Raw genomic sequence first — 11,852 nt, 5'->3', positions numbered from 1 at the left:
AGCTTCCTGCAGCACCTGGTAAGGGTTACTGCACTCCACACCCTGGTCAGCTTTCCTAAGCCTGACCCTAGTCCCCTTGGAGACAACCACTCTCCACGCCTGCTCCTCCTTCGCAGGTGTCCTGCTAGGCAGGACACCTACCTGAAGGAGTTCCGTCCTGAGGGCTTCATTTTCCCCCTTTAGAGTGTCAACCTCACTCCTCAACTGCCCCAGCTGCCTTAACAGCGTGGCAAGGAGGTCATCTTTCCCCACACTCCCCTCCTCTTCCCCCACGACACAACGATCCAAAGCGGCCATTTTCCTTGGTCTCGAACGGGAGCGTGATCGGGCACGACCTTCTCCAAGCTGGGTCAGCACAAGAACAAAATATACCATACAGAAAAATTAGGTCAAATAAGAATGAGCCAAGGTGGATGACCAGAAAACTTAAACATGACATAGGAATAAAGAAAGGAATATATAAGAAATTAAAGGGAGGGGAGGAGCAGCTCAGAAATGGGTATCATGAACTATCTAGGAATGTTAAGAAAAATGTAAGGAAAGCAAAGAGAGACTATGAAATCAAAATAGCAAGAGAATCCAAGGCGAAACCCAAGGGATGTTTCCAGGTATATAGGACAAAGGTCAAGGACATAGTTGGGCCTTTAAAGTCAGGGAGGGGAGAAGTGATAAATGGCAGTGTAGAAATAAGCAAAGCATTGAACAGCTACTTCTTATCAGTTTTCACAGAAGAAATTTGCTATGAAATTCCAGAGGTGGAACTGATATTTAAGGGAAAGGAAGAAGAGAAATTAAAGAATATCACTATCAGAAAAGAGGAGTGTTCTTAAGAAGATAAATAAACTGAAGAAAACAAAATCCCCAGGGCAGGATGAAATTTTCCCTCGTGTCTTGAAAGAGTGTAGGGAAAAGATTAGCGGACCCCTCTTAAACTTATTTACAAAATCATTAGACACTGGAGTTGTGCCAGACTTGTGGAAACAGGCAAATGTAGTACCCATATTCAAAAAGGGAGACAGAGCATCAGCGTCAAATTACCGGCCGATCAGTTTGACGTCAGTAGTGGGGAAATTTCTTGAATCAATTATAGCAGATAGCATCAGATCGCATCTAGAGAAAATAAAATTAATCTACGACCCTCAACATGGGTTTACAAAGGGAAAATCTTGTCTAACAAATCTGCTAACGTTTTTTAGGAAAGTCTTCGAGGTAGTAGATAATGACGAAAATTACGATGCTATTTACTTAGACTTTAGCAAAGCATTTGACAGAGTACCGCACCAGAGGCTTCTGAGAAAAATTAAGGCTCATGGTATCGAGGGGAAAGTTTTAAATTAGATAAAATCATGGCTCACCGATAGAATGCAGAGGGTCAGCGTAGATGGTGTTAAATCTGAGTGGGGTCGTGTAACCAGTGGGGTTCCCCAGGGGTCAGTACTAGGCCACTCTTGTTCATAATCTACATAAACGATCTAGATACTGGGATCAGCAGTGACATAAGCAAGTTTGCGGATGACACCAAAATAGGGCGGCAAATTAATTCAGGGCAGGATGCAAATGCATTACAGGAGGATCTAAATAAACTGCAGGGGTGGTCTGAAAAATGGCAAATGAAATTCAACACCATCAAGTGCAGCGTACTTAATATTGGAAGAACAAATACTTATAATGTATACAGAAGTGGACTTGTGAAAGAGACCTAGGGGTACTTGTAAGCCCGGACATATGGCCTAGAAAACAGTGCGTTAATGTTCGAAATAAGGCAAACAGAGTATTGGGTTTTATATCTAGAAGTGCAAGTAACAAGAGTGCAGAGGTTTTATTGCAACTATATCTTGCGCTAGTCAGGCCGCACCACGATTATGCGGTTCAGTTCTGGTGCCCCTATTATAGAATGGATATAAATTCACTAGAGTCGGTGCAGCGAAGAATGACAAAAATGATTCCGGGACTTAGAAACCTTCCATATCAGGATAGGTTAAAGAAACTTAACTTGCATTCCCTAGAAAGACGAAGAGTACGGGGAGATATGATAGAAGTATTTAAGTGGGTGAAAGGAATCAATAAAGGGGATATAGATAAAGTTCTTATAATATCCGAGCAGGATAGGACTTGGAGCAAGGGATTCAAGTTGGATAAGTTTAGGTTTAGGAGGGCGATAGGAAGAAACTGGTTCACAAATAGGGTGGTGGACGAGTGGAACAAGCTTAGCAACTTTGTAGTAAGTGCGGGAACTCTGGAAAGTTTCAAAAGGAGGCTAGATAGATTCATGGATGATAGAGAGTGGTAGTAACTCTCGACAGGAGCTGCCATGCATAGGCCAACCGGCCTATTGCAGACTCCTTATTTTCTTATGTTCTTAAGTGTTTTGTCATCAGGCACACCAGTGATGGTGAAGAGGGAGAGACACCTGTTTGCTGACACACCTGTCTGGCCTGTCTCTCCTGTGCTCACCAGCCTTCTCACTATACTTGTCACCATCTTTGTCACTGTCCATAAAATTATTCTCTTGGTAAACGCTCTACAACTAAACGAAAATTATTACTGACGCCGTAACACTTGTTTTATTACAACACCTTTGTATAAGATTTGATCATAGCACAAAGACCATCTTCCTCGAGCAGGGGTTAACCGTTTAAAGGGCAGTGTCCCACTTAGGTATTATATTCTGGTTGACGTCAGAAGATTTTATTCATCTGAGAGTAACCACTGCCACTCAAAGGGTTAACAGCGACACAAAGTGAGATGAACACGAGCCTTCTCCTCACACCTTCAATATAAACACAAACTTTTCCTCTTCCAGTGTTCGTTCACCTGGGCCTCACTTATACTTATCTGGTGGCTGAATGTGGATGAACTTGTTATCCAATAATAACAAGAGTGATTCAGACATCATCAGTGAATTATTACAAGAGAGATAATGTATGAGTGTGTGACTTGTGTTGTATGTTGAGCCGGACGGAGGTATCGTGCAGCAGCGGCAACCATCACCACACACCGAGACAAGTGCAGCATGTTGACGCCTCACAGTCACGTCTCAGCCTCGGAAACACCTCAGTTTATCAACTTAGAATTTCCTGAATTTTGTTTCAAAGACAATATTGCCGTCAAAATCCAAAATGGTCACATTAATGCAGTTAATTTACTTCGATTTTATGTAGCTTTTGTTTGTAGAAATTTCTGACATGAAAAACTAAATTATTTAAACAAGAATACTTAGTAACGTTTAATTTAGCTTATACAGACAAATGTAATACTGTATATTGGCCAGGTTCTCCCTTACACCTACACAGTACTCCTGCACGGTACACCCGCACCTTACACCTTCACGGCACACCTACACGGTACACCTACACGGTACACCTGCACCTTATACTTGCATGGTACACCTTCACGATACACCTGTACCTTACACCTACATGGTACACCTGTTCGGTACACCGGCACCTTACGTCTACATGATACACCTACACGGTACATCTACACCTTACTCCTGCATGGTACACTTGCACCTTACACCTACACACAACACTCATACGTTACACCTGCACTTTACACCTACGCTTTACACCTGCACTTTACACCTACACGGAACATCTACACGGTACACCTACAGGGTACACCTACACGATACACCTGCAGCTTACACCTACATGGTACACCTAGACAGTACACCTAGACGGTACACCTAGACGGTGCACCTACACGCAACATCTGCATGCTACACCTACACGGTACATCTACACGGTGCACCTACATGGTACACCTATGCTGTGCACCTACACGGTACACATACACGGTACATCTAAACACTAAATTGCACTGTAAACTAAAAATAACTGTGAGGTGGGAGTTTCCTTACACACAACATCGCTTGTGACCCTTGTTACCAGCCCACCAACACACACACTCACACATACACACACTTCATCCTTGACCACTGAAGGGTGTCACGTCTGTAACGAGCAGGATGATTGCCCGCCGCTCGTTTCCTTGTTCACGTCCCCTACTTGGTGGGGTAGACGGAGGTGAGAACGTCATTGCCTCCTCGACACACATCAGACACTACCCAGTCGTCAACACAGCTGTACTTGCACCTTGCTGTTCGTTCAAATTCTGTTTGTGTTCTCATCTGAGGTCCTGGACTCGTGGGCTGATTCCCCAGACCTTCACTATACGGTTGTCAATCTCCGGAAACCTGCTCCTGCTACTACCGCGGCTGCCACGTCATCGCCACTTACTCCACGCCTTCTCCACGGTCTGTGCCCTGGCGTCTCTCCTGTGTAGCAAGACATCGCCCGCCGGCGACAAATGAGGAAGCTGCCTTAACATCCCCCTCCCCCCCCCCAAGAGCGGATCACTGCTTTACGGATCTGTCTACCGGGTCACCGCCTTCGGAAATATTGTTGACTCCATTAATTGTTTGACTCCGTCAATTGTTGACTCCATTAATTGTTTGACTCCCGTAATTGATATTTGTGTGAGTGGTGTCAGAGTTTTGTGTTATTTTCATAGTAAAGAGATGTCAATCTCGAACTGATGTTTGTTATCCCTCAGAAAATCATGGTTCTTGACTTTCCTTTTATAAGATCCTAATTTGGCTGGTAAGGGATTCATTTCCCTAAGTCCCAGGCCTTTACAAGTGGCGACCTTGCCAGGATAGTCTCTAACCTTGGTATCTGAGGGCTAACATTTGTTCCGTTGCTTTTTGTAAGTCGCCATGTGTGCGCCACTTGCTGTCTGAAGCCCGGAAGTAAGGGTTTTTCTGTGCTTATCCCTTCCTTCTGTTATGGATATTCTGTTGCTCTCCCTTATACTACGGGAAGTTAATTAGTGTTGGTTGGGGTGCACTGTGGATGCTGTCATTAGCATTTTGTTGTTGATTCACCTGGTGCGGTTTCTTTTCCCTAAGGTGATTTAAAGGGACTGGGTGCGAAAGAAGGTTTCCTCCAGCTGGATCAAATCATTCAATGGTTTGATTGAGCCACTAAGTAGCTAATTTTGGCTAGTTGCTGGGTAAGTTGTTTGATTTGTAATTTTTGCTCTTTGCCTTTCGTTTCATGTCTAGTTTTGAGGAGTTGAAAGGTCAAGCAGTGTCCCTGGGTCGGACAGGTGTGGAGGTTGGTCGGTATGTGGTCACCAGAGAGAGAGAGAGAGAGACTCCTCTGGCCCTATACAAAATAATGTAGTAAAACCTAGTTTGCCTGTTTATCGTGAAGGTGACATCGCCTCATACCTTGTTAGGTTTGAACGGGTAGCCGAGCTGCTTGGTGTGGACCAAGATAGCTATGCTGTAAGGTTGGGTAGCCTACTGAGTGGTAAACCGGTACAGATCTATACGTCCCTTTTATCACTAGAGATTACTCTCTGTTGAAGCAAGCTCTCTTGTAAGTGTTTAACCAGGCTTCTGATGGTTATCGTGTTGATTTCAGCAGAACATAGATAGAGCAGGGAAACGTACCAGCAGTTTTCAATCCACCTGGGCCGTTTGTTCCAACAATGGCTAGAGGCGTCAGAGGTTGAGGAAACCTTTGTGTCTCTCACTAACTTCATGAAATTGGGTCAGTTTTTGTCTTCTTTACCGCCAGACTTGAGAATTTTCATCAAGGAACACCGGCCAGCGACGCTTGGAGAAGCTGTAGAACTTGCTGACAACTGGGCGTCCGCTCACAACGCCTACCCCAAGTCTCCCCCTCCAGCTGTGAAGAACACGAAGCCTCCGTCCTCCGAGGAACCATTCACAAGAGTAGAGAAGAGTAGTTCACCAGCCGTTCAGTGCCAAGACTGCGAAGAAGGGCACATTCGTTTTCGCTGTCCAATGAATTCCCTCGCCTTCAATTCTGCCGACATTCATCAGCCCAGCTCCACGATCGGATTCTGTTTGGAAGACAGGAGCTGCCCCCGTTATTGTGTCAGCGGAACAATAAATAGGTCTTGGGCATTTACTTTCATCAGGGACACCGGTTCCTCTTGCATTATTGTCTCTGAGGAAGCCCTGCCTGACGCTGACGTCTCCAGCTGCTCGAAGGTTAGTGTCGCCGATTATTTAGGTCGTGTTGACCAGTTCCCTGTTGTTAGGTGCTATCTGCGTTGCCCGTATTTCATTAGTTGGTCTCATATGGTAAGAGCGCCCATTAAAATGGCTAGTGTTCTCATTGGTAATGTTCCTGGAGTTCGTGACCCTAACCACCCAGAACCTTTAAAACTCTCCTCTCCACCAGCGCCAGTTTCCTTGCCGACGTCGCCTCGCCACCTGCCGACGTCTCCTCGCCACCTGCCGACGTCGCCTCGCCGCCCTCACATGCCACCTTACCTCCAGCAAAGGTCCAAGCTGTGGAGACACGGTCGGCTTAGGTAAAACGAATGCATCCCCTAATTATGCCGAAATTGTTGCCACTGACTGTTACACCCAAGGAGTTCGCCAACTTCAAGCCTCGGGTACCACTCTGACGCTGGTAAGGGAGAAGGTGACTTTAGGGGAGGAGAATCAGGTTGGAGATGGGTATGTTTACAAGTTTGTTTGTATTAATGATCTGTTACATAGGACTTGTGTGTCATCCAAGCAACCAGCCAAAGTAGGTTAGGTTTCTGCATGCTGTCCCTGCTGATGTAGCAACATTCTCACTATAGCTCACCACAGCCCTCTAGCAGGACACTGTTTGCGTAGAAAGACTTCTATGAAGGTTGCTGTTCAGTTTTACTGGCCAAGTATGGGAGCGGATATTACAGCCTTTTGTAGGAGTTGTGAACATTGACCACGTATGTCCGCCAAGAGTAGAGTTCGTCCTGTTCCAGTTAAGCCCTTACTCATCATTACAGAGCTATTTTCTCGGGTAGACAAAGATTTTGTTGGACCATTCTCACCCCCTTCCTCTAAGAAGCCTAAATTCTATCAAGCTAATTTATTAAGGAAATATAATTGCAGGACCCACATTGCTCGTGTCCTTGACGACGTTCCCAAGCTGGAGTCAGTCGAAGCACTACCCTGCAATAGTTCCTGTAAAGTTCAGGCGCCAGACTTGGATGTTCTCTGTTGCCAGTTACCGATAACACTGAACGGGATAGAAGAATCCTCTACGACTGGCAATAGGCCCAAACTTAAACCTGGACTGAAGTGGATCCCACGTGCAGTTCCTTGATACTGCCTTACGATATTTGGACATCAAGTTACTCCTTATTCTTTTTAATGTGACCATTAGGGTGACAATAGTGCATAGGGGTGAATTTCTAAAATTGATTAAATGGAATGGCCATTGGTCCAATACTGCGTACCCATGAAAAAAGAACACAGGCGAAATCCTGGGTCATTTGGACAATATTTAGAGGTAGCTCATGTCAATTGAAGTTTTATCCTTTTGGCAAAAAATACGAATATTCATAATATGCCGGTTTATTTTAAAATTTACATATTGAGCAAGTTTATGTGTACACTGTACATATAAATGATTAATTCCTTTTTAAAATGAAACTGCAGTGAACACGCTTACATCAATGGGTGGGAGAGGTGTGGACAACCCATTCATTGTTTTCGCTTTTTGCTTGTAAGGTCCTGTTTTGATGTCCCTGGTTGTGACCGCCTCTGCTCTTCAACAACCTGCAGCAGATGTTGACGCTGGTCTTCACTCTTCGTGATCTTGCTGTTGAATGCCTGTATCAAGGCAATCCCTCTCTCTGCAGTGTCGTTGATGACTCTGAGACCACCCACAACTGCGACGCCAGTTTTGAAGTCTTCATCATCAGACCATGTGTCAGGTTCCTTGGACAAAAAAGAAGTCTTCATTTTGAGACTTTCAAATAGAAAGTTTGATCCTCTAGAAGCAAAGTCTGAGAGCTGCTTTGTGGGAAGGGAAGATGTGGCAGGAAGAGCAGCACGTTTTGGTGAATCCTCGGTCGCCTTCCTCTCAACGATTGCCCGAACTATGTTTGTCTTCATTGTTGCATTAACTTGTGGATCGAAGAGTGCAAGACCCACCAAGCCTTCACTGAGGTACCACAGGTGACGACCGAAGACTGTGAGACATGTTCTTGATATTTTGACGTCGTGGTACTCTGACAGGTCTTGGAGGAGCCGCAAATCATTAGCAGGAGCGGAGGATGGAACGGAGGCCGTGAACCATGCACTGACATACACCTCTAGCACAAAGAATGTGAATCGTTTCAAGCCTAATGTCTCACGAGCAGTTAGTTTAAACTGATTAGCAAAAATCAGGATCTTCATGACATAAATGAGCTTAGCCATCCACCGTGCTCGGTGAAGTGCTCCGGGCCGTCGGAGATTAAACTTGGGTAGAGCTCCATCGAGACACCTGATTGCTAGCTTGATTGTGATTCTGTTTCAGATGAAGAACCCAACTCATCATATTCAAGAGCAGAACTGGCTTGATTCTGTTGTAGAGATTGCTTACTCTTGCTTTCTTCCCGACGCTTGATGGAACAAGCAATCTTTTTGTCTACTCCTGCCATTACACCTCTTCTCCCTTTTTCTCGTTGCGCTGCCAGGAATGCTCGGTCTTCTTTGATGGTCAAGAGCTGCATTGCCTTGGGGTGGGCAACATCGAAGAGGTCCTCTAACTCATCACAAAAAGTTTCCTCTTTCTTACGTTGTGTGTCTGTAGTGCGAGTGCAGTTTTTCTTAAGTCCCTTCCACATTAAAAAAAGATCCACTACCTTTCGTCCAATACTCTTCTCAGTTATGGTAGGAATCCGTGCTTTATTCCAGAAACTAATAACCGATGCTGCAACTTCACTCGCAGAATCATTCACTGTTTTCTTATGTTCATTGTGACCGTGGAAAAACAGACGTAGAACATCTCCTCTTGAAGGAAGTTGTGCACCCGTGATTTCGGTTATGTGTTGACCAATGAGCCAAACTTCAGTTTTTGAACGTGTACTCTCCATTGAACCTGAAACAAACAAAAACATTTATGTAACTTATGTTGTTACTGTTATGCAAACAACAGCACCCATAAAGCATACGGCATGCAAGATCACTTGTATAAAGTTTTTTAAGTGTTATATACCTAAATTGATGCATTGATTTTAGACAAAGACAATGGTACTAACCGTAATACTGCAACAAGAGCGACGCACACACACCCACCGTCACGTCTCACACACAACTGATGCTACTGTACCAGTCAGACACTGGCACACAACCTCTTCCCCCTACCCTGACTGACACCCGCCTCTCCCTCCCCTCTGCATTGCCAATAGCTGCACCAGCCAAAATACTCATTACTCATTTTTAGAAAAAATGTTAGGAACAACTTTAGTTTGAATTTGCATTCTACATATACCTGCAAAGTTTCATAGTAATCGGTTCATAAATAAAGAAATTAGAAAAAATCAATAATAATTTCAGTAGTGTTAACTTCAAATGGCTTGAGCCACCTCTAAATATTGTCCAAATGACCCAGGATTTCGCCTGTGTTCTTTTTTCATGGGTACGCAGTATTGGACAAATGGCCATCTAAAAATAAAAACTTTCACTTTTTATTGTCACCCTAGTGACCATTCTCTATTTTGCTCTGTATATTTAAACATTTGTTGTAGGATGGTTATGTTTTGTTGTACTAATCTTAAGTTTTAATCTACCTTACAGTAGATTTTTGTTGGGGGAGCTGTGTCAGGGCTGTAACGAGTAGGATGGTGTCCCGGCGCTCGTTTGCTTGTTCGCGTCACCCACTTGGGGTGAGGGGGGTAGACGGAGGTGAGAACGTCACTGCCGCCTCTACACACATCAGACACTACCCAGCCGTCAACACAGCTGTACTTACTCCCCGCTGTTCGTTCAAACTTTGGTTGTGTTCTTATGAGGTCTTGGACTCGTGGGCTGATTCCCCAGACCTTCACTATTCGGCTGTCAATCTCCGGACACCTGCTCCAGCTACTACCGCGGCTGTCACGTCATCGCCACTTCCTCCACGCCCTCTCCACCGTCTGTGCCCGGGCGTGGTTCAAAAATCTGCTACACTGGGTTCATGTATACCAAACATGTCACTCGCAAAAGCAAGTTGTGGTGGAAGTGTGTCAAAAGATCCAGTGGTCACTGTCGGGGCAGTATGACAACAGACCTACAGAGAGAAAATCCAGCGATAGGTCAGCCTCACAACCATGCCCCAGATGAGACCCAAATCCGTCTTGCCAAAATACGCAACTGGATGAAAGACCAAGCTACCAACACTCGAGACAAGCCAGCTCAGATTTTTAGTCATGCTGTGAGCCAGTGTCATGATGACGTACGCTCACTTATACCCTCTGCTGACATTTGCAAACGAACTCTGCGTAACCAACGGCCTATTTCTCCTATACCACGTCTGCTAAAAGATCTAGGTGAACTTCCTACTGAGTTTTCTCAGACAGTTGGCCCTAATCCCGAGGAGTTTTTACTCTATGATAACGGACCAAATGCAAACAACCGCCTTCTAGTGTTTGGTACCAGTGATGGCCTCAGACTCCTTGCTTGTGCTGATACTCTATATATGGATGGCAACTTTGCTATGGCTCCAAATATTTTCAAACATATTTATGTCATCCGTGTGCCTTTCTTTGATACAGCTGTTACTTCAGTGTTCGCTCTTCTTCCAAACAAGACTCGTGCCACCTACGAAGAACTCCTTCAGGCTATAGTTGATAAGTGTGCAGACCTAAACTATTCTGTTACTGTGAAAACCGTGGTGACTGACTTTGTAGATGGTGTACTGAGAGCTGTTCTTGCAGTGTTTGGCGGCGATGTAGAGAGCAAAGGTTGTTTCTATCATCTTACACAGTCCACTTGGCGTAAGATCCAGGAACTGGGTTTGTGAACACATAATACCAATGCTGAGTTTCGTTTGTTTTGTGGCATGATTGATGCTCTAGCTTATTTGCCCCTAGACAACGTTGATGAAGGTATGAGATACCTCAAAACTGTCATTCCACAAGATCCACCTGAAGCCGAGGAGTTGCTCATGTACTTCGATTGTACTTATGTTAGTGGCTCCTTTCGACCGATTCAGCAGCCAGTTGCCATGTCCAGTGATGCCCTGATGCCTCTGAGAATGCGTCATATTCCACCTATGTTTGCCCCTCACATATGGAATGTGCATGACGCCACCATGAACAACAATGCTCGTACCAACAACATCTGCGAAGGGTGGAATAATAAATTCTTCATCCTCGTTGGTCACTACCATCCTTCAGCCTGGCGTGTCATTGAATGGTTTCAACGTGAAGAAGCGACGGTGAGCATCATTATCCAGCAGGATGGTGTTGGCAACCCCCCTCGAAGAAGAGTTCGTCGACGCTATGTGCAGCTACAAGAACGCATTCGCAACTTGTGTGTTGGTCGACGGGAGGACCACAAGACTGTGGCAGAGTTTCTTCGTGGCGTAGGCTGGAATATTCGTCTTAATCATCAGCATTAAAAACACTGAATATACATGTAATGCCATGATATTCTGTAAGCTGTTTTCAATCTGTACATGTCATGTACTGTCAATAAATGACTGACTTAAATATTTTTGTTTGATTACCTTACTGTGCTTAAGATATTGAACAAAACGTGATTTGTTTTCACATACATGTAATGCCATCATATATGAATAGTGTTGTTAATGTATTGCCAGTTAATAACTGAATTAAAATATTTTCAGTTTTATTACTTTAATTGTTTGTGGTACTTAAATAAACTGTGACTGACTTGAATATTTTTTTTGATTACCTGACTTTCTTTCTTAACCAAAATTGTGACTTTTTTTCTGTGACTTTTTTTCTTGTGCCTTTATTACCGGCCACCATAAATTGACTTTTTTCCTGTGACTTTTTTTTCCTAGCCAAAATTGTGAATTTTTTTCTGTGACTTTTTTTCCTGT

This window comes from Homarus americanus, unplaced genomic scaffold (genome assembly GCF_018991925.1).
Source record: "Homarus americanus isolate GMGI-L3 unplaced genomic scaffold, GMGI_Hamer_2.0 scaffold32042, whole genome shotgun sequence".
NCBI classification, from domain to species: Eukaryota; Metazoa; Arthropoda; class Malacostraca; order Decapoda; family Nephropidae; genus Homarus; species Homarus americanus.
This window is presented reverse-complemented; position numbering follows the sequence as displayed.